Source organism: Panthera onca, chromosome D1 (genome assembly GCF_046562875.1).
Source record: "Panthera onca isolate mPanOnc1 chromosome D1, mPanOnc1 haplotype 2, whole genome shotgun sequence".
In the NCBI taxonomy this organism is placed as follows: Eukaryota; Metazoa; Chordata; class Mammalia; order Carnivora; family Felidae; genus Panthera; species Panthera onca.
This window is the reverse complement of record NC_138348.1, coordinates 18,744,371-18,767,359: the sequence shown is the minus strand read 5'-3', so window position 1 is coordinate 18,767,359 and position 22,989 is coordinate 18,744,371. Positions and strand designations below refer to the sequence as shown.

The following is a 22,989-nucleotide window of genomic DNA, read 5'->3' as shown; positions in this document are numbered from 1 at the left end:
CCCTGTGTAGTCCTGCTCCCCTTTCCCTAAGTATCCTGTGTTCTAAAAGTGACCTCTTTTCTTCTCCCAGTCCCAGCTTTCTAGATGGACTGATGTCAACTAGAAGTGAGGTTATCTGGTTAAGTAATTCCCAGATAGATAGAAAGGAGGACCAGGTTCAACTACTAGAGGCCAATAGCACACCCTTTTCCCAAGTCGTGACAACCAAAAATGCCTCTGGACATTGCTAAATGTCCCATGTGGGGCAACATTGCTTTGATTGGGAACCACTGTTCTTTTGGTGGTGATGATCTCATCCCAGATTAGAGAGAGTTCCTTTGCTCTGTAGGACGCTTTGCAGAATATGTTTGTCATTTTGCCCTCTGTTTACTGTCCATCGATTTAACCTGACCTTGGCAGAAGTAGCGAAAAAATAGCACATACTTGGTTCTGGAAAGTTTTTATACCTAGTGAGTTCTCTTTAGGGGGTTCAGATTCAGATCTTTCTGTAAGATAAGTTGCATAAACTTTTAGGGGAAAACCTGTTGCCTCAGCCGTTGATTCCTCAGAGCCTCTGGTTGATAGGTCAGAATGAGCTGAGGCTGAGCAAGTCTGATTTCTTGCTCAGCAGTTGAAAACAAGCTCGAGGAGCTGCATGGACAGTTGCAGCCAGCAGAGGTCTCCATCCACTTCTAAGTGACTCCTTTTCCTTGGGACCATTGAAATGTTTCCAAGAAATCCTAAGGTGCTTCTCACTGGCCTTGTCCTCATAGTCAGTCTCTAGAGATTAGTTCTTTCAGATGAGGAAAAATAGTGCCGAGTGTAGGGTTTTTGCTGTCTGTAGATGGAGCAGAGCTAAAGTTTCTGAACTGACCCCAACATTGTGGGGATGGGATCTTGGTGATAAAAATATCGCAGTGACGTTTTGTAGCTTAGAGCTCGGGATGAGGGAGGCTACAGCGTAACTGGTGGGCACAGCGGCGAAAGCCCTCATCGTGACCTGGGCATTGGGACGCACCAAGGGAGAGACATTTTGCCCGACAAGGAAAAGTGAATCTGCCTTCTGACCGTAGATATATCAAAGCAACCATAAAGTTAAGTACAATGCTAGAGCAAAAGGAAGTAAGGGTTAAGCTAAGGTTTGTGAAGACAAGGACCACCTCTGCCTCCATTATGTACTCCTGAAAAATGACAAGAGGGCTGGCATATGTGGCATTGTACAAGCTAGGGGCTTACAGGTTTGTGTGTGTGTGTGTGTGTGTGTGTGTGTGTGTGTGTGTGTGTGTATGTGTGTGTGTGTGAGAGAGAGAGAGTAGTTAAAAACCAGCTCCTTCAGTTAGTAGAGGGTAAGAGTTATAACAGGATCAAGCCAACATATCAGTTGGCCTTTTGTCATCCTGTGAGCTAAATTAACTACTTAATTTAGTGAAACACTAATTATTATTTTTTCAACGGGAGATGGTGGGAGATCATACTAAATCTGTGATCCCCACTCACAAAGGCTTGTTCTCTTGGGGCTATAGGGACATAAGCACAAAGAAAGTTGAGAAGACAGTGCACATTTTCCAAAGTACATTAGGGGTCTGAAATGGAAGGGAGAAGTTATGGGCTGGAGTCAGGGACAGATTTATTGGGGAGGTGGCATTTGAGGTAGGCCCTAAAGATGGAGAGGCCTATCAAGCACCTTCCCTACACTGGAAGGCAGGAAGAAGTATGCAACTGAATATTTTTCTGTAGTCAGAAGGAACATTCATATCCGCAGTGTCCCTTGAATGACAGTGGAAAAGAAAGCAATCTAGGATCTTGGAAGGCTGGGTAGACACGGGACCGTATAGTTGGAAATGTTTGTGTGGATAGGGAGGAAGGCGTAAATGGATCCCTGGTTTATCTGTTGAGTGGAGTTTCCAAACATTCTTTTATTGGTCAGTGGCTCCACCAGCACTGACCTCTAACCTCAGCCACACTAGGAGGTGGAAGTCAGGAGCCTGCTTTGCCTTTGAACTCTTCTTTGTACTCGATTGACTGGGAGCCTTTGAGGTGGCAGAAACAGTCAGCATCTTCTTTTCTCCCTGGCCTTTAAGCTTGGGTGAGTTAAAATACCAGTTTCTTTTCAGTCTGTTACACAGACCCGTCTCACTTTGCCTTCATATTTTCCTACCAAGCATAGCGAATATTCGTGCTGCTAAAGAGTACTTGAAGATATAACTCGATGATTGGGAAAAAGACAAAACACTTCCATTTAAGAAAATAAAACCCCAGGCCTGTGGCACCCTCACTGACCAGGACTATAGTTAGGTGGCCAGTGTGGCTATGACTAAGGAAAAAGCAGAAAAGAACACAGAGTCCAAATGTGTGTGCACACCAGAGGTCACATACTTTGTCCACACGACAGCCTCTAGACCGAAGCTTGTATTTTATCCTACTTGCATGTAATTTCAGCACAGTGACTTACCCGGTTTCCATAGCCATAGTAGCTTAGCAGTCACAAATTTGAAGGGCGGAAGGCTACAAGGGAGGGTCTGTGAGATGGGGCATCTGCCGTCTGGTGTGAAGAGCAAAGACAGGAAAGCTGTTTTAACAGCAGGACTCTCAGTACGTTGGATAGACGGATAGACGACAGACAGCTCCGCAGGCTTTGCCGTGTCCTGGGTGCGTCGGGGCAAGCTGGCGGACTTCCTTGACTCATAGAAGTACGTGTTTGTTTGCTTTTCGTGTTTTGGATTTCTGACGTCCAAATGAGACCTACCATCAGTTTGAGTATCACTTTTGCTTTTTCCTCTACAGCTGTTCTTGATGCAGTATCTTAAAATTGAGGAGATACAGAAATTGCTATTCTTGGTAATGCCCTCGAATCTTTAAGTGAAGATTTAAATTTTGTTTAGCATATATATAAATGTATATATATATATTTTTAAATAGTGGCTCTTAATGTAATATACTTTATAAAGATTTCTGTCTAGAATGTTTTTTTTTACAGACTCTTAAATACTCTTAAATACAGAGAACAAACTGATGGTTACCAGAGGGGAGGTGGGTGGGGGATGGGGTGAAATAGGTGATGGGGATCAAAGAGCACACTTACCGTGATGAGCACTGAGTAATGCAGAATTGTTGAATCACTGTATTGCACACCTGAAACTAATATAACACTGTATGTTTACTATACTGGAACTGAAATTAAAAATTTAGGGGTGCTTGGGTGGCGTAGTTAGTTAAGTGTCTGACTTTGGCTCAGGTCATGATCTCGTGGTTTGTGGGTTCGAGCCCCGTGTCGGGCTCTGGCTGACAGCTCAGAGCCTGGAGCCTGCTTTGGATTCTGTGTCTCCCTCTCTCTCTGCCTCTCCGTCATTCACCCTCTGTCTCTAAAAAATAAATGAACATTAAAAAAAATTAAAAACTTAATAAAAATGAAGAAAATGAAAATGTTTTTATTTTTAAACAGTGTTTTGTGATTTCCTTAAAGGTGTAAACTCTCCAATGTCTAGAAACCTCGGCAGTGCAGTTCTCTGAAGGTTCCCTGCGCGGGTGGCTTGACCGTCCTGTCCATTGACAGTTATACAGCTGTCCGAGTCCACTTCCCCTCACTCCCCCACCGTTTACAAAGCAAACTGTTTAAACAGAGTAGTGAGATAGGCAGTCAGACAAGTAATCTGAATGTTTTAACGTGAGGAAACTGAGAATAAAGAGATGTAAAGTAATCCTCCCAAGACCGCACACCATGTGAGGGACAGACAGGGAGCATACTCTTTTGCTGCCCACAACTTTATTTAAATCGCAGAGCTGTGTGGCCTGGATTGAGGCAAAAAATCAGACGAACTTGCCAATAATTCAAGATGACTGCTTACTGGATCATCTTCTCAAAAAAGTCGTCGCTTGAGACATTTAGGACTGGATGCCTCCCTGGAAATATATTATGAAGAATATGGAAAATATTTCACTTCTGATTTCCAGAATCAATATTGTAATGTCTGTCATTTTTATCCCTCCACCTGTGAAATTGAAAATTTTTTATGTACATGAACTGAACTCTCACAGCTTTTTAAAAAATGCCAGATATTCCCTGCCTCCTTTCCTCCCCCACTCCCAGGCCCCAACAAGTCACTCCAAGCTGTGTTTCCCAATCTCTGCTTTCGTACTTGCCCTAAAAAAAGCTGCTGGATTGCTTGCCCTTAAACAAAACACATTGACCTGACCCTGGAGTTCTTCCTGTGAAACAGACGACCATGGTTCTGACCCAAAGCTGGGCTCTTTGGCCCATGGGAGAGCCTTGAGGACCGAGCATGATCGCTTTGTGGGATATTTTGAATTTCACAATTTCTTTTCAATAGCACTGGACTCTCTGTGTCTGAGTTTTCCTGAATGCATAAATCCACACTGTGAAGGAGATGGGTTAATGTATGTTGTTTAAAGCAGGATAAAATAAGGACTCGTTTAATTGGAACTCTTAAGGAAGAGCATTTTTATGTGTTTCACTTCTTCCCCCCCCACTTTAGTATTAGGAACCTTATTGGAAAAAGACTTCTGCCAAGTATCTGATGGGAAGCCAAGAAAAGCATTTTAATAGAACTGTCTCAAATTTATAGTGCACGAGGGCCTGTAAATAAATTTTCCTGTCTTTAAGGTTTGCGCTGATTTGCAGTTATTTTGTGTGGCTTCTGAGATTTAAATCCTCACAGTCCAGATGGAGAGACCATAAAGCTGCTTTCCTTGGCAGCCCTGGCAAACCTTGTCCGTGGGCAAACGGTAGCGAGGAACCTCGTCTGCAAATGCCTGCTTATCTTATTATGGCGCCACTTTTAATTCGTTCGGTGGCTTTTCCTAGAGCAGCCCACCTACAAGTTCTCAGAAGGTAGGAGAGTTAGTCTTTAATCTCGTAATGCAAGCCAATCAAATAAATATGTGTTAAGCACCTGCTCTCAACATACTGCATAGGCAAATTGAGGGGGATTTTTTTTTTTTTTTTTTTTTTTTTTTAAGTAGAGGGCACGGCACAGATCCTGCCTTTAAGAAAGGCCCTGAGGTTGCTGGGGAGAGTACTGTCGGTAATATACCCATTGAAAGGCCAGAAGTGCTGTCACTCAGTTGTGCTACGGAGAGTCAGGAATGGATCAGAGGTGAAGGGAATCCTCACAACCAGGTAGTCTCAGATAGGAAGACCGGATGCTCTGGAAGGGTACTGACCTCCGTCTGGAGATGGCTTCTATGAGAAAGACTCAGCAGATGGAGCAGAACGAGCAGGGACCTTGAATACTAGTGGCAAAGAACTTTGCAGAGAATTAGAAGGCAGGGAAGGTCAGTGACAAGGTGGAGAGTAATGAAAAGATCAGTGATGGAGGGGGAAAGCAGTGTTCACTAAGGAGACTGAGAAACAGAATCAAAGAGCTGGAAGGGACCTTCAAAACGGCTCAACCTGTTCCTTGTACTTAAATTTTTTTTTTCTTAATGCTTATTTATTTTTGAGACAGAGCATGAGTGGGGGAGGGGCAGAGAGAGAGGGAGACACAGAATCCGAAGCAGGCTCCAGGCTCTGAGCCGTCAGCCCAGAGCCCGACGCGGGGCTCGAACTCACGAACCGTGAGATCGTGACCTGAGCCGAAGTCGGATGCTCAACCGACTGAGCCACTCAGGTGCCCTGTTCCTGTTCCTTGTATTTTATAAATGACAGGCTCTTGAGTTCAGGTGGTCTTGAGAATGAATTGTCAGGGCCGGGGTTGAGCCTGACTGGAGCCCAGGTCTCCTGACTCCTGGTCTGATGATTTGGGGTGGGGGGGCGGTGCTGGGCATTGGGTACTGCAGTATTTTCCAGACTGAGGCTCTTGATTTGTTAGGAGATCATGCAGTCAATTCATTGGGTGATGACTGGCATTTTATTTTATTTTTTTTTAAATGAAATAGAATAGAAAGGAAAATATCAGCATATTCCGCAGTAAAGATAAGTAGTTCCAGAAACCTCTATTTCAATTATAAATGTAGATGAGTAGTAAGTTGCAGTATAAGATGTATTTGTTTCTTAGTGTGGGTCCGAGTCCAAAAAGTTTGAAAAATGTTGGTAGTGGAAAGCACAGGGGTTTTTGAGTTGGAGAGACCCGAATTCAAATCCTAAACTGTGCCACAAATCCTAATTTGTGACTGTGGTCCAGTTACTTAACTTTCAAAGCTTCCCTTTTGTTATCTCAGACCTAGGGCTAATAACACTGTAGAGCAGTTGTGTTGATCACATGAAGTCATTAAAGCATCTGGGTTCTGGTCTGCCTGCTCCACTCTGACAGTCATCTGGGGTTACCCTGCCTGGGTTTGTGTTTGAATATCGGAAGGAGCCTTCTGGTATGGAGTTTGGTCTTAAGGAACCACAGTGAGTTACCACCATGGATGTATTATGCATTTGCTTCTGGGCTTGGAAACTTGAAACGGAATTTATTCCTGTGGGTCTGGTATACTTTCTACATCTTGGCATGGAAGGTGGTTCACCTCTCTGTTTTTCTGTTGGGATCAGAATGACTGATTAAAATCAGTGGTTCTCTAGCTGGCCTTAAAAAAAAAAAATCATTGGCACATTTGGATAAAGAACTATTACTTTTTTCCCCTTTCTAGTGAGAGAAAATTTTACAGTGAGTCTTTTTTCCCCTCTGAAGATGTGTTTTCTGCCAAATGATGATTTTATTCATTTTTTGGACTGAAAAATCAAAAAAGAAATGAACTTAAAGAGAAAAGTCAGTATGGACATGTGGGGGGTGAACAGTTGAAGGACTTGAGTTGCTGAGTAAGGACTAAAAATAAAGGGCATTTTTATGAGAACGTAAGAGGACCGGTCAGATCTCTTTTTGAAATAGCTGTTGTCCACATCTCACTGAAAAGAGGCTGAGTTCTGTTGTATGAGTTTCCTGGTACTCTCTGCTTCTTCCTTTTTCCTCTCCTCCTCCTGCTACCCATGCCTCCCTTCCCCCATTCCTTTCTGGCCAGCTCCATCCCAGATTTAAAATCCCTCTGGAGAGTGGGGACGAGAGCTTCATCCCCCAGATGATTTGGGCCAGGGGCTAAAACACTGCCATAAATCTGCAGCTCATTTTAATGCCACGTTAAAACAGTGTGAGCGGCTGGTTTCCGTGGCCCCTGCCCTCTTTCTTTATGGGCTTCTTTGGCTCTTCTTTATAAAGAGGCCCCGCGGAGTCATTTTAAAGTTCTTATCAGTTTGCTGACAGCTATATGGGTCTTTCTGCCGAGTCCAGGAGCTCAGGCAGGCGTGTGAAACTTCTGATATTAAAACTGAAGAAAAATGCCAGGCAGGAGGGATTGGGTGGTGCAACCATTATTCGGAGGTAAAAGACTAGTGAGATCATTAACCTTTGCAGGTCCAGAACCCTGCCGTTGGCCGGATGAATCACTTTCTTAGTTGAGGGAGGCTGGGGCGGTGAGGGCTAGGCAAGAGAGGATTTTCCAAGGGCTTTTATTTTTATCCCTTGATTAGAAAATGCCGTTCCGCTGGCAGTTTGTGCTTTCAGGCTTCAGCAAGTCAGTTGGGCAGCCCTGAAGGGCTAGGGGGAGCCAGGTTTACGATGTACTTGTTTTCTAAAGGCCGTCTCACTGGCTAGGCCTCTGCTCGCATGTCTTCGCCAGCGCCAGCTTGCTGTCTCTGTGCCCACGGCATCAGTTATCAAATTTAAAGGGACTTTCATCAGTCTGCTTTGCTGCCCCTTTTAGACCAGATTGCTAACCCTCAGTAATCCTCCCAGAGTGCTTCATGGAAACGCCAGGCCCTCTATAAATGTCAGCCTGCAATGCTTGGCCCTTTTTACCCTCTCCGTTACAGAGAAATGGACTGGATGTGGCTCCTCCCTCTTCCCTACCACTTTTCCTTTCTTTCTTTTCTGGAAAACTCCCGCAGCAGACAGCTGAGGGGAAGGAAAAACCATTACCTGGAACAAGGCCAGCAGCTTGAGGGGAGCTTCAAAATCTCTGGCATCTCCCGACCAGAATGTTTTTCCAGGCATTTCAAAAAGTGCATCCCTGCCCTCCTTCTCCTTTCAGTTTTCCAGCCTTGATTTTCAGAGCAGCTGGGGTGGGTGGAATGTGCCCTCAGGATGGACTTTATATCTGCCTGCTCTTCTAACTGAGGCATTTAGGAAGAGGTTAGTAGAAAGAAGCAAAATCCAATGGATATATATATATATATATATATATATATATATATATATTTAATTGCTCTGCCCCCTTTTGGCACATACACATTATTTTTCCTTTTCAAATAGTTTTCGACATGAGCAGTTTTGCAAGTGTATTTAGCCATTCAACTTGAGGTTGAGGCAAAAGCAAGAAATTCTTATAGCAAGTTAGTCAGATTATATGGCTGTTGATCTAGGATTAATGATTTTCATTGAGCGAACAATAAAAAAATACTGGTTTCTTTTATTGCTCATGTAACTCCTGTGAGGAGAGTAATTAGTTATAAAGGCCAAACGAGCAGTAAAACAAAATATCCCAAACTCTAAAACGATAGAACTACTTTTTTATACATTTGCTGGGGACTAAATTGATACCCGGTAGTTAGTTAAGAAGTTTAATGAACTGGATATTATTGCTTATAGTATAATTATAACAGACTTACTGAAAATATTGAAGTTACCAAAGATAAGCCATATAAAAATAACTTAAGTATATTGGACATTTTCCATAAATACGTGATGATGTACAATCATTGCACGGCTTTTTCCAGGGGTCAGGATAGATGGAATGGTCCGTTTCCTCTTCGGGCATTGGTTGAAGAGCTGTATCTAGAGTTAACGTGGGTTAATCCCTTGTAATGAGTCCCCAGTATGGGACATTGCTTCAGGAAATGGCCTAATAAAAGTGTTAAATATTAATTTGTAGCCTATGTAAGAATTGTCTGACTCTTTGGGGCTGGTTGCCCACAGAGTGGGACTCTTTGTGAGGCATTTCTGAGAAATGATTGCTCATTACAGGAAACCCAGTGCAGCTTTTGTAGATTTGTTTTATGCTTACTTACAAAAATATCTAGGTTTGTTTACAAAACAATGACTTGTAAGTTATCAAGGGTTGCTATGTTTGGTGAAGAGTTCACTGTATTCAGGTCTTCAGTAAGGGTTCAAGTGATCCGTAAGATCTCTGTCAATATTTATAAATGTCAATATAGGTTATACATATATATGCATGTATATATATATATACATATATATGCATATATATGTATATATTCTGTCTCTCTCAGCATTGCAGAGGTTGAGAGGATTTGGTGTTGCATACTTATTTTTGGCATGACATAATTTTTGGCTCTATAATAGCACGATGTTACAATTCCACGCTACTCTTCTTGGGAATGTGAGACAACAATAGTCTATATTTATTTCATCTCTCTTTACTTAAAGACACGTAATACCAAATCAGACCAGGATTGGTACAGAAGCAGCTCCACGTAAACCACTTCTGGCAATATGGTTATCTCTGTCCTGTAAACTTAAGGCTAATTTGTTATGTTGAAACGTGTACTTCCCGTTTTGATAAGGGCCTTAGTAGGACAGCAGTTCACTTGTTATCTTTCAGATTCCAGTACTTTTCCTTAGAAGGTTTCTCTTCAGCCACGTGCAGTGCATATGTGTATTGAGGTATTTTTAACTTTCAGGTTAGCTCGAGCAGGTCTTGATGATCTTCTGTATGTGTCAAAGAGCTTTGAGTTTTTGTTTTAGCTAGAGACCGAGGGTTGAGTTCAGCAGTGAGGCTGAACGTTGGCATTTGGCCAGAATGAAAAGACCCAGAAGTTGGCGATGCAGTGGAGGGTCTGAGTGACACAGCCAAGGATTGTGGTGCAGTGTGGGCAGGAACAGAGGACCCGAGTGGATTCCCTGGAGCCCAGAATAACCGCAAATCCGTATTCCCCCAAGTCTCTGCCTAGCGAGTTGTAGGTAACTCTGGATATGGCGTGACAGCAGGCACGACCTTTGAGAATCTTTCTGGAGTAACCCGCAGATGGGAAACTACAGAGTAGAAAGGTTTTAATGGTCTCATCAGCTGCCGCAGTGATTTTTAACTGTGAGGCGAGGGAGGGATCAGGATTCCCCGCGAGGATTTTCAAACTTCGCATACTTCTCTCACTCCCACTCAGTTCTTTTTTTTTTTTTTTTTTTAATTAAAAACAATTTTTTTTTTTAACGTTTATTTATTTTTGAGACTGGGAGAGACAGAGCACGAGTAGGGGAGGGGCAGAGAGAGAGAGAGAGAGACAGAATCTGAAACAGGTCCAGGCTCTGAGCTGTCAGCATAGGGCCCGACGTGGGGCTTGAACTCCCGGACCGTGAGATCATGACCCGAGTCAAAGTCGGACGCTCAACCGACTGAGCCACCCAGGCGCCCCACTCCCACTCCCACTCCCACTCCCACTCCCACTCAGTTCTTAACTGCGTTCTGGTGTCGGGTTGGGGAATGGGGACTGAGGACATGAATTTCTGTTGAGAGTCCCTGCTACGATAAACCTCCCCACTGTTACTCACGGGTATACATCATCCTTCAGGTGAGAAGGATCGGGGGGAAAATTGAGAGCCACTGACATAGCAGGTGTAGCTACTTCAAGCTTCGCCTCTGTTCAGAGTCCCAGCTCGGAGGCTGGACTTTGGGGTTTCCGCTCAGAGTCAACAGGGGAACTTGTCTTAGTCATCTCTAGTCAGAAGCAGCAGGCAGCTTACAGAGGACTCGTGCCTCTGGTCAGGTGGGAAAGTGAAACACAGCATTGGATCCACACTATTCTCAGTTTCTCTCTTTCTGGGAATACGTAGGGACAGTGGAGAGGGCTCACCTGTGACCTGTCTGCTGAGTTAGTGTCCCCAGCGAAAAAAGAAGCAACCGCCAAAGAATGTCTCCTGAGTTTTCTCTAGTTGGACTGTCACCGTGTGGGAAACAGAGCAGAGGGGAGAATAGCACGCTGCCATGGTGTCACGTGGTAACAGCCTCAGGGATGAAGTAAGCCTTCACATCTGCCCTCTGGGTCGCTTCGCCTATTGTGCTTGTTGTGTTTTAATTAGAGGGGGGAGCGGAGCGGTCCCTTCCAGTGTGCCTGGGTGGAGTGGGGCTTCTTTTACACTGGTCTTCTCTAATCATACTAACTTACACTCCTGTTCTCCTGGTTTTAGCGTAGCAAACACGGGCAGTCTCACCCCAGGCAGATTGCTGTACAAGTAGTTGGCCCATGTTGAGCTGTTATTTATTTTTTTGATGACAGATCTTGATTCAGGTTTTCCAGTCCACTTTTCAGGTATTTCATGGAAGCAGCTGCGGGGGTGAGGGGCGGGGGGGGGGGGGGGGTGGAGAGTTGGTGAGCTGCTAATCACTAAAGAAGCTCCTTGATCTGACCTAGGGAGTAGTGGGATTCAGAGGCGTGGATAGCTCAGAAAACTGGGCACAGCCAAAATGAATCTCTAATCTCTAGTCTCTTTGCTGAGAAGGTTTGACCACGCACAGTTTTATTGGTCAGTGGCTCCTGCTTTAGTAACCTTTCACCTCTGTGACTCTTGGAGGTACAAGCCACTGGCCGGCCTTGCCTTTGAACTCCTCATGGCTCCTGCCACCTCAAAGGCTCCCAGTTAGAGGCTTGTGTTTTGCTTGGGATCTCTCCTCACAGCAGGGTGTCAGCAGTTGGGAAAACTGATCCACCCTTAGAGCATTGATATATTTAAAGGTGATACCCCTGAGAGTTGAAACCTATGGCTTTCTGTTTCAGGAGCTGTCTGTCATATGTCAAGAAACACAACTCAGACTACCCCTTTTTTCTTCCTGGATCCCATCTTGTTTCCCATAGGACAGGAGATCATAACATTTGAGCATTCCCTAGCCGTATGCACAGTCTTCCTCTTCCTTCAAGCTCTTTTACTCCTTTTTCTTCCGACTTGCCCCAGGTAGCATCCATTTTGAAAGAAGTTTTCTATTAAATAGCTCTAAAACGTGCAAATCATAGCCATCTTTGGTGTCTGGGATCATAATTATGCTGAAACTGGCATGGTACAAATGTCACAGGGCTCTCACGATCTGACGAGCCCTCCTCGTGAGATGTGGCTCAGCCGCACTCTTCACTGCCGTCTTGAGTCCATTCCACCTTCTGGGGAAACTAGGTCTTTCAGGGAGACGTAGAGAGAGTGCAGATCACCCTCCCACATCTGCTTGGCCTCCAGTCAGCGGAGCAGGAGTAAAAGCTCTATTACTGAGAGGCAGACCCAGGGACCCATGGCTATGAGATGATTTCAGCATAGCTTCTTTGGCAAGAAATCAAACTTCTCACTCTGAGAATACTGAGTAGAAAACGTCTCTTCTACTCAAGATGCCTTTAGCCTAGGAGAAGGAGCAAATGATCTCTCTTGAGGTCCTCTGCTTTTCGAGAATTCAAATAGAATATTGCTGATCATCTTTAGCAGAAAAGACGGTCTGGCAAAGTCTTTTTCCACGTCAGAGCAAAGGTTGAGTTTTTAGCAGAGACTTAGGCGTTGGAAGAGCCGGGCCTCATTTCCCCACTGTCTAGTTCTGTGGTCACGAGCTTACATTTCCCAGCTGGCAGAGGGAAGGGGAGAATGAACATTTACGTTAACTCCTGTGTTTGGCACTGTGTTAGGAACTTCCTTAGGAAAACCTGATGAGGTAGCTGCTGTTCTTATTTTTATAAACGAGGAAAGCAACTCTTAGAGGCTAGTGGACGGTGTGAGCTTACACGGGGTAAGTGGCAGATTTGGGATTAGAAGGAATTTGTGGCAATGTGATTGAAAGGTATGAAGTTTATTTATAAAGCTCTAATATTCTTCGTTTAGAGCACCTTTTGAACTGTTACAATAACCTAAAATATTTATAAAAAGCCCGCGCTGGGTGAGGTACTGTCCATGATCCAGAGCTGCTCTTGTTCTTGGGCAGCCAGCAGCCTTTTGTTTTTTCTTATTGTGTATTTACTTATTTTTTTTTTAATGTTTATTTATTTTTGAGAGAGAGACAGAACATGAGTAGAGGAGGGACAGAGAGAGAGAGAGAGAGAGAGAGAGAGAGAGAGACAGGCTCCAGGCTCTAAGCTGTTAGCATAGCTGTTAGCATAGCCCCAATGTGGGGCCCGAACTCAAGGACTGAGAGATCATGACCTGAGCCAAAGTTGGATGCTCAACTGACTGAGCCACCCAGGCGCCCCACCCAGCCAGCAGTCTTCAGGGGTGATATGTGACGTCTGTGTCAGTTTGGTACGGCTGCCGTAACAAACCACGACATGCTGTGCGGCTTAAACAACAGTAATTTATTTTCTCACAGTCCTAGAGGCTGGAAGCCAAGGTCAAGGTATCATCAAGGTTGTTCTCTCCTGAGCCCTCTTCCTGGCTTGCAGATGGCTGTCCTCTTGCTGCTTCTTTATATGTTGTCCCTCTATGAATTTTGACGGGATACAGTTGTGTCCCTCAGTGTCTATATAAGGTGCAAGAGCCAAAGCCAGTAGTTATCATTTAATTGGCTCCATTGAGTTGGGTTTTGTGGAATCCACGTCTGAGGCGTTTTCTTCCTAATCCCATTCTCGGCCCCTGACTAGGTAAGAGGGTGGGAAGGGGGTGCGAGAGGGCGAAGAGTAACCTGCTTTCAGTGCCACCTGCACATCCACATAGTGACACACTGCACATCAGGACACTGACGAGTGGACCGTGTGGCTCCACTCAGAATTCGCAAACTGCCTCTGCCCTGGACACCAGTCAGTGAGGGGGGACTCCCGTTGTGCTCTTTAAGCACAGCAGGGTGACAAGGATATTCTCAAAAGAGTTTGTTAAGCCCTATAAAAGCGCAGTTTTCATCTTGTTTTGCCGGATCAGTGGAAAGACTCATAGAGGTGAGATGGTTTTTCTCATTGAAATTTTGAATATCACAATTCATGTTTTAACTATAGAATGGAAAGGTTACAAGTATGGGATTGTGTGCTAGGTTGAGAACTTTACGACTTTAAAAGTACTTGAGAATTTTAAAAAGATTTAATGCAGAAAACCTCTTGTTTGTGCTAAAAGTGATTTCATTTTTCGTAAAACCTGTGTCATTCAAGATGGTTGATGTGGGGGCAGGAGGAATGGAGTGTGGAAGAGGAAACAGGTGTATGAAAATAATGGATTCCCATCCCCTAAAGAGATCTTATTCATTTATCCTCCTAACCATACATGCCTACTGCTGATTGCCTCACTTAAATCCGTCATCTGGATCAACCCCACCCCCACCCCATCTCATCCATGTTACTTCCTGGGCGTCAGAATCAGGTAGATTGTTAGTTTAGTGGTGAATTGTAAGAAAGAAGGCATTTGTTGAGCAATTGTTTTTTTTTACTTTTTTTTTAATGTTTATTCTTTTTTTTTTTGAGAGAGAGAGAGAGAGAGAGAGAGAAAGAGCACGTGCGAGCAAGGGAGGGGCAGAGAGAGAGGGAGACACAGAATCCGAAGCAGGCTCTAGGCTCCAGGCTGCCAGCACAGAGCCCGACGCGGGGCTGGAACTCACGGACTGCAAGATCATGACCTGAGTCAAAGTCAGACACCCAACGGACTGACTTTGGTTTCACTATGGTTTTTAATGACAGAAACCTTATGTGCTTGGCCAAGATAAGTTCATAGTCTTTAACTACATCATTTGTGTGTTTTTCAGAGCATTGGATTCTCCTTGGCTAATAGCCAGAGCGCACGTTTTTCAGAAAACTAAGGACACACAGGGCTTCTAAGTTTATCTTCCGTAAAGCATGTAAATAATCTCTCCAGAAGTTTTCTCTAAGTAAACCAGTTTGCTACTACCACACTCTTAAAGCCAGCCCCACCGTGTGCATTTATTTCTAATGGGCCAGTCCTGGGAGGGAGGAGATGTCTGTATTTTATCGACTCTTTTGCTTTTTTTTCTTGTTCTCTCTGCATTGGTTTTCTGTAGCAAACTTGTTGACATGATTGGTGCACTTGACCTCTTCTATCTTGTGATCTGAGAGATGACATTTCTCTTTAACGGACTAGTTTTTTTCATCAGAGCAGTGAGGCTACTTTGCAGGTGATGTGGGACCCCCTTTCCTCGTAAGAAAGAAACTCTCAGGGGAATTGTGAGCTGAGCATCAGGCCTGGAGAAAGGCACAGCTGAGTACCAGTACTAGGCAGGAGAGGTGCTGGGATGGTCGTCGTATGTGCTCTTTTCATCCTGTCCTTTCCACCGATGCCTAGTGTGTGACTTAGGGTAAGTCACTTGCCTTCAGATGTCTCCATTTTGTCACGTTTGTTTTTATAATTTCTAGTAAGGACGAACTCTTTAACTGTGTTACAGTAACCAGTGAAAGAGATCCAGGGGGAAGGTGGGTGTTAGGTTGTCTAGACAACAACTCTCTAAACATTGCTGAGGAAACTTCCTGGTTATCCAGGAATATATATATACACACACATATATTGAAATGCCTCTCTTAAATTGGCTAAAAGCATGTAGGCATGTGGCTGGGAAAGGGAGGCTTCTGGAAAAGCTGAGCGTCACGGAGGGGTGGGAATCTCGAGGTCATGCACTGATTCCTTTCATGAGCTACAGGAAACCACAGTGCAGCTCATGCTCCAGTTTTACTGGAGTTAAATCACGGGGTGTAGAGAAAAGAGGGACCAGTAAACCCCCGTGAACCTTTCAGTGGCTCCTTTTTCTCATCTGTAAAATAAGGATGCTGACCTTGGGTTGTGAGGATTAAGTTAATACAGGGGAAGCACTTAAAATAGTGCCTGGCTTAAGCAACAATATTTACCAAGTTCCTGCTTTATCTGAGGTGTAGACCGGAGGGCTGGGACGCAGCAGTTAACAAAATAGGTGCGAACCTCGCCTGCGCGGTGCCTACGTTGCTCTGTGGGCAGCACGCGTTAGACGGTGAGCTGATGATCATCCTCTGGGGTTGGGAATATTGGACACAGCGTTCAGTTCACTTACCCTTTGTCCTGGGGCATTTGCCGTTCACACTGAGAGCATGTACGTCTTTTGAGACATTCTTATATTGCTAACGGTTTGTAGTTTTTTTCCTCTTGTCTCCGTTTTCTGTTTCCACCCAGTTGCAGATTTTCTTCTCCCGTTCTAAACCCTATGGCGTGACTTAGAGAAAGAAAGGAATTTGGCATCTCCGGTTTTCATTTTCTTCTCTTCATCCCATGTTTTCTAGTTTTTTCTCTCTATCCTTTCTTTGATGATAACGCAGTTTTAAGCTCTTTATAGGAACCAACCATGCAACATGATGCCATGTGAGCTTATAAAGAGCTTGTAAATGTGTATTAGCCCTTGGAAAAAACACTCTGTCTAATGAAAACGTCTATGAACTTAGGCAAGCACCCTGTCTTCCCTTCAGAAAGTATTGCCCTGGACTTCAGCTTTCAGACCTGTTCCTTACATTTTTCTGAATACTGGGGAATCTGTGCCGTGGCCATTTTCTTTGGTAACTATACGGAGAACTAACTGTATTAATTCTTTAATCACTGCCCGTAAATATAACGACTGAGACTGGAGATGAACAGAAGGAAATCTTTGCTTCGAAATAGACGAGATGCACTTATGTACGGGCCTTTGGGAGTTTTCCAGCCAGCTGTGTGGCAGAGTAGGATCTGAGTATTGGTCCGTGTGCTTGCTTGTTTTCCTACCCTTTGAGTGAGTGACTCATAGTTTTGGATGTGAGAATAAGATCTAGAACTTTTTTTTTTTTTTAAGCTTATTTATTTTGAGAGAGACAGACAGCCTGAGTGGGGAAGGGGAGGGGCAGAGAGAGAGGGAGACAGAGAATCCTAAGCAGCCTCCATACTGTCAGTGTGGAGCCCAGCACAGGTCTCAAACTCATGTGGGATGCTTAACTGACTGGGCCACCCAGGCGCCCCAGATCTAGAACTTTTATAAATAAGCTATACGAAGGGGAAGCTGTGTATTTGAGTATTCACGCAGGGATGTGGCTGCTGCTGCCATCCTTCAGAAATCCTTGGGAGCATGCTAGGGAGACATGGCTTGGGGGACTGTGTAAAGCTTCTTCAACAAATCTCAGTGCCAGGAAAATGGGATTAAATTAAGAGATGGTTAACAAAAATGCTAGGCATGGAGAAAATTGGATTTGGAGGAGTAAGTCCTGTGCAGGCCACCAAGGGGAAAGCTCGTGAGCAAGTTTTCAAAGCCCTAAGAGGGGCGAGAAAGAGAAAAAAGCGTTCATTGAGTATGGCAGAATTTTGTAACTGTGTTTCTTAATATTTAGGTGATTTTTTTCTTCCTTTCCACTATTTATGTGCTGGATAGAGACTATTTAAAATTTTTTTTAATGTTTATTCATTTTTGAGAGACAGAGAAAGACACAGAGAGAGAGAGAGAGAGAGAGCGAGAGAGCGAGCGAGCGAGCATGTGCGAGCAAGGGAGGGGCAGAGAGAGAGGGAGATACAGAATCCGATGCAGGCTCCAGGCTTGAGATGTCAGCAGAGCCTGACACAGGGCTTGAACTCATGAACCGCACAAGATCATGACCTGAGCCGAAGTCAGATGCTCAACCAACTAAGCCACCCAGGCGCCCCTGGATGGAGACTGTTTTAAACAACACAAAATAGCAACAAATCTACTGTGGATTCTAAATCCTAATGTTCTTTTTAGAAGGCTGAGAATGAGGGATAAGGTGAAAATAAAATTGAGATTAATTCCTAGCAAGAATTAGTGGGCTCTGTGTGAGATCCTAGAAGAGCAAAAATTTGTTCACTAGGGTGTGATACCTGAAATCTTGCACTGGGCAGTGGCTGTATTTAAAATGGTTCTTAGTGGTTCTTAGCTGTTCCCCTGGTTAACCCTACTGGTTATGCCAAGCCTAATCCTGCTTTGTTGCTGCTCTTGGGAAAAAGGAGTTGTGACGTGGTGGATGGCATTCTGTCTCCTTAATCCATTCCAATTTTCCAAGCCACTTGGACCCATCTGCAGGATACCAGCCTACAGAAGCTCTGAGAATTCACAGAAACCCACTGCCCCAAGTCTGTAGGATTTATGGGCTGATTTCTTGAATGCTTGCCCGTAGGTGGGGGCTAGGAAATTCGGGTTTGTATTGTGGGCCCACCATCAAAGACTTTTTAGTCTAACTGGGAAGATAAGTTTTTTTCCCTCTATAAAATAACAGTGGGACAGAGGATAATGCTGACTTTTGTGTAAAAATTGTCAGATGAATTAGAAAAGAAGGGCCTTGTGTAGTTTCAAGGAGGAGGTGAACATGGAAGGATTTTTAAATTAGTAAATTTTATGTATGTAGGTATGTATGTATTTATTATTTTAGAGTGAGGGAGAGTGCGAGCAAGGAAGGGATGAAGGGAAAGGGAGAGAGAGACTCTTAAGTAGGCTCCATGCTCTGCACGGAGCCCGATGTGGGGCTCAATCCCATGACCCTGAGATCATCACCTGAGCCAAGATCAAGAGTCAGACACTCAAGTGACTGAGCCACCCAGCCGACCCTAATTTTATTTTTCAGAGCAGTTTTAGGTTTATAGGAAAATCGAGTGGAACGTAGACAGAGTTCCCGTTACCACCTGTCTCCACAGATGCTCGGACTCGCCCGTATTGGCCTTCTGCACCACAGTGATCCATTTGTTATGGCTGAAGCTACACTGATACTTCATTGTCATCCAGAGTCAATAGTTTATGGTTCACTCTTGGTGCTGTATATTCTCTGGGTTTTGACAAACGTACAATGACACGTATCCACCATGTAACTATTTTTAATTTAATTCCATTGTGGTATAAGAGCTGACGTTATAAGATCTTTTTTTTTTTTTTTTTTTTTTAAATTTGCTAAGGTATGTTTTATGGCCCAGAATGTGGTCTGTCCTGGTGAATGTTCCACGTGAGCTTGAGAAGACTATGCAGTCTGCTGTTGGAGAAAGTTGTCTACAGATGTCACTTACATGGTGCTGTTAAGTTCCACTGTGTCCTTACTGATTTTCTGGCTTTCGGATCTGTCCGTTTCTGACCGAGGGTGTTAAAGTCTCCAGCTTTCATAGTGGAGCATCTTTTTCTCTTTAGGCTTGTGTCAGTTTCTGCTCCACATATTTTGATGGTCTTGTGTAGGGTGCATACACATTCATGACTGTTGTCCTCTTGGGGTATTGACCCCTTGATCATTATGTGATACCTGATTACTTCCTGGCTCCAGATTCTACTCTCTCTGAAATTGATATAGCTATTCCCACTGCTTTGGATTAGTGGTAGCACGGTGTATTTTTCTCCATCCTTCTACCTTTAATTTATGTGTCTTTATATTTAAAGTGGGTTTCTTGTATTTATTTTTAAAGTTTACTTATTTATTTTGAGAGAGATAAAGTGGGTTTCTTATAGGCACGTGTAGTTGGGTTTTGGTCTCGATCCGCTCTCACGATCTTTTAATTGGTATATTTAGACCATTAACATTTAAAGTGATTATTAATATAGTTGGATTCATATTGGCCATATTTATTACTATTTTCTAGTTTTTCCTTTGTCCCTCGTTCCTTTTTCTGACTCCCACACTTTTTATGTCTTTTGTGGTTATAACTGAGTATTTACATGATTGCATTTTCTCTACTTTCTTAGCATGTCAATTGTATTTGTTTTTTAAAACATTTTTAGTGGTTGCCCTCAGGTTTGCGCTATACATATCCATCAAATCCAAGTTCACTTTCTTTTTTTTTCTTTAAAAAAATTTTTTTTTATGTTTTATATTTGGGGGGGAGAGAGAGAGAGAGAGAGAGAGAGAGAGAGAGGGATGGAGGGAGGGAGGGAGAGAGAGAAAGTGTGAGCAGGGGAGGGGCAGAGAGATGGAGACAGAATCTGAAGCAAGCTCTAGGCTCCGAACTGTCAGCACAGAGCCTGACGTGGGACTCGAACTCATGAGAAGTGAGATCATGACCTGAGCCCAAGTTGGACGCTCAACTGACTGAACCACCCAGGCGCCCCCCCCAAGTTTACTTTCATATTGACACTTTACTGCTTCATAGGTTGTGGAAGTACAGATCCTCCTTGACTTACGATGGGGATATGTCCTGTAAACCCATAGTGAGTTGAAAGTATTACAAGTTGAAAATGCACTTAATACAAATAAACTATTGAACATCATAGCTCAGCTTAGCCTATCTTAAATGTGCTCAGAGAATTTACATTGGCCTCCAGTGGGGCAAAATCATGTAATGCAAAGCATATTTTATATTCAAGTGTTGGGTATCTTGTAATTTGTTGAATCCTGTAGTGAAAATAAAAAACAGAATGGTTGTTAAGTGTAGCGGTCTTTGACCCTCACGGTCACGCGGCTGACCGGGAGCTCCTTGCCTCTGCCCAGCATCACCATATCACAGATCGCTAACCTGGGAGAAGATCCAAATTCACAATGCAAAGTATGGCTTCTACTGAATGTGTATTGCTTTCATATCATTGTAGAGTCAAAAACATGTAAGTCAAACCACCTTAAGTCTAGGAAACTGTCTATACCTAACATTAGCAACAGAATTTTATTTCCTCTTATCCCTTGTATCACTGCTGTCATTTAATTGATACATAAGCATAGGTAATGGAATACATTTGTTGCCATTATTACTTTGAACAACTTGTTAGATGAATTAAGAATAAGAAACATAAAAGTTTTGGGGCGCCTGGGTGGCTCAGTCAGTTAAGCATCTGACTCTTGATTTTGGCTCAGGTCATGATCTCACTGTTGCAAGATTCTCTCTCTCCCTCCCCTTCCCCCACTCATGTGCCTGCATGCACGCATGTGCTCTCTCTCTCTGTCTCCGGAAAAAAAAAAAAAAAAAGAGAGAGACATAGAGGTTTTTTTAATTTTACCTTTACTTATTTCTTCTCTGATTCTCTTCCTTTCTTCATGTAGATCTGAGTTTCTGACCCATGTCGTTTTCTTTCTCTCTGAAGAACTTCTTTGAACATTTCTTGCCAGGCAGGACTACTGGCAACAAATCCTCTCAGTTTTTGTTTGTCTGAGAATTTCTCTATTGTTCAAAACTTCACTTTTGGAGGAGAGTTTTCCAGAGTACAGAATTCTAGCTCGGTGGGCTTTTTTTTCACTTTCAATATTTCTGAGGAGACGTTGCACATAATTGTCACCTGTGCTTCTCTATAGGTGAAGTGCTTTTTTCCCCTCTTCCTCCAGGATTTTTAAAAAATATTTGATTTTCTGAAGTTTTAGTGTGATACGGACGGGAAACAGGTGCAGTGCGTTTGGTCGCTCTCCTGCTTGGAGCCCTCTGAGCTTCCTGGATCTGTGGTTTGGTGTCTGACATTAGTTTGGGGGAAACTGGTCATTATTGCTTTAAATATGGCTTTTCCTTTTGTTTTTCTCCTGGTATTTGTATTGCGTATATGTTCCACCTTTCACGGTTGTCCACAGGCTTTGGATATTCTGTTCTGGTTTTCTGTCCTGCCTTCAAGCCCAGAGATCCTTTCCTCAGCCCTGTCCATCCCATACTGATGAGCCTGCCATAGGCCTTCTTCATTTCTAACAGTGCTTTTGATCTCTAGCATTTGTGATTGTTTTTTAGATTTTCCATCCCTCTGAATTTTGAGTGTAGAAGAGTCCTCTCTCAATTGTAAGGTATGAAAATTGAGATCTGGAAAGTTAAATGGCTTGTCAACATTTATTTACTATTTAATGGCAGAAGCCCAAATGAGAATCCTATCCGTTCGACTCTCGTACTCTTTCTACTACGCGTATTAAAGTTGGTGCTGCAGACAAGCGTTGTAAGTCGTGGGCCGTCCTCCAGCTGATACTCAAGTCACTACTTGTGCAGCACAATCCCTAGTTTCCCTGGGAGACTTACTGCTTTCATGCGCTTTGGAATCATTTAATACAAGGCCTCTTTCACTTAATTTGAACATGTGGTATTATTAGTGGATACTGCCTTGGTGATTGAGAATCATGTTCTGTTTAGTTAATGACATTCAGAGAAACCTGTATTGGAGAAAAGTCTTAACAGGTGAAACCCAACCTGATTCAAAGCCTGGGTACAGTTCTGGATTTATCCTTTAAGGCAGCCTGTGGTTTCATCAGAACTGTGATGAAAAGATCACCGACTTCAGAATTAGACAAAGTGGTTTTGAATTCTGGATCTGTCAGGTTAAAAGCTTTGTGATGACAGACAAGTTACTATTAATCTTTCTGAGCCTTGTTTTCCTGTCTGTAGAGATATGTTAATTATAGGATTGTTGGGAGGATGAAGTGAAAAAGTACAAACCATATTTAACTGATTTTTCTCAGACCTATATTTTTTCACATTTTAAAATCTCTGATGTCACAGGACGCCTGGGTGACTCAGTTGGCTAAGCATCCCACTCTTGATTTCGGCTCAGATCATGATCTCACGGTTTGTGGGATTGAGCCCCACATAAGGCTCTGTGCTGTCAATGTGGAGTCTACTTGGGATTCTCCCTCTCTCTCTCTCTCTCCCTCCCTCCCTCCCTCCCTCTCCCCCTCTCTCCCCCTCATGTGCATGCACACACACCCACTCTCTCTCTCTAAATAAATGTTAAAATCAAATAAAGTCTCTGGTGTCAGCTTTGTGTTACAATTGATAATGTTTTAGTGTTGTGTCATACCTTGAGAACTTTTTCTTAGGGTTATATAACATAATGGTGCATCTTATAATTCTTGGTGGCAGGCAGCTATCCCACATTAACACAGATGCACAAATCCTAAACAAAATCATAACATTGAATCTGGCAGCATATAAAAAAAGGATACTGTGTCATGACTAAGTGAGATGAGGAATGTAAAGTTGGTTTGATACTGAAAAAAATTAATCAGTGTAAATTACCACGTTAACAAACTGAGGGAGAAAACCCATCTCATCATCTTCTAAATGTAGAAAAAAAACATTCGATAAAATTCAACAATTCTTGAGAAAAACTCTCAGCTAAATGAAAAATAGAAAGGAACTTCTGCAATTTGATGAGGGATATTTATGAAAAACCTACATCTAACATACTACTTAGTGATTAAATATTGAATGCTTTCCCCTAAGGTTGGGATCATGTGAAGGATGC

The 22,989-nt window shown here is 43.3% G+C and overlaps 1 protein-coding gene across 2 annotated transcripts in view; it reads left to right on the top strand.

The window, feature by feature from the left end:
- Positions 1-22,989, top strand: part of EXT2 (exostosin glycosyltransferase 2) — a 144,748-nt gene that overhangs the window by 34,354 nt on the left and 87,405 nt on the right. The gene's annotated exons all lie outside the window — the stretch shown is intronic.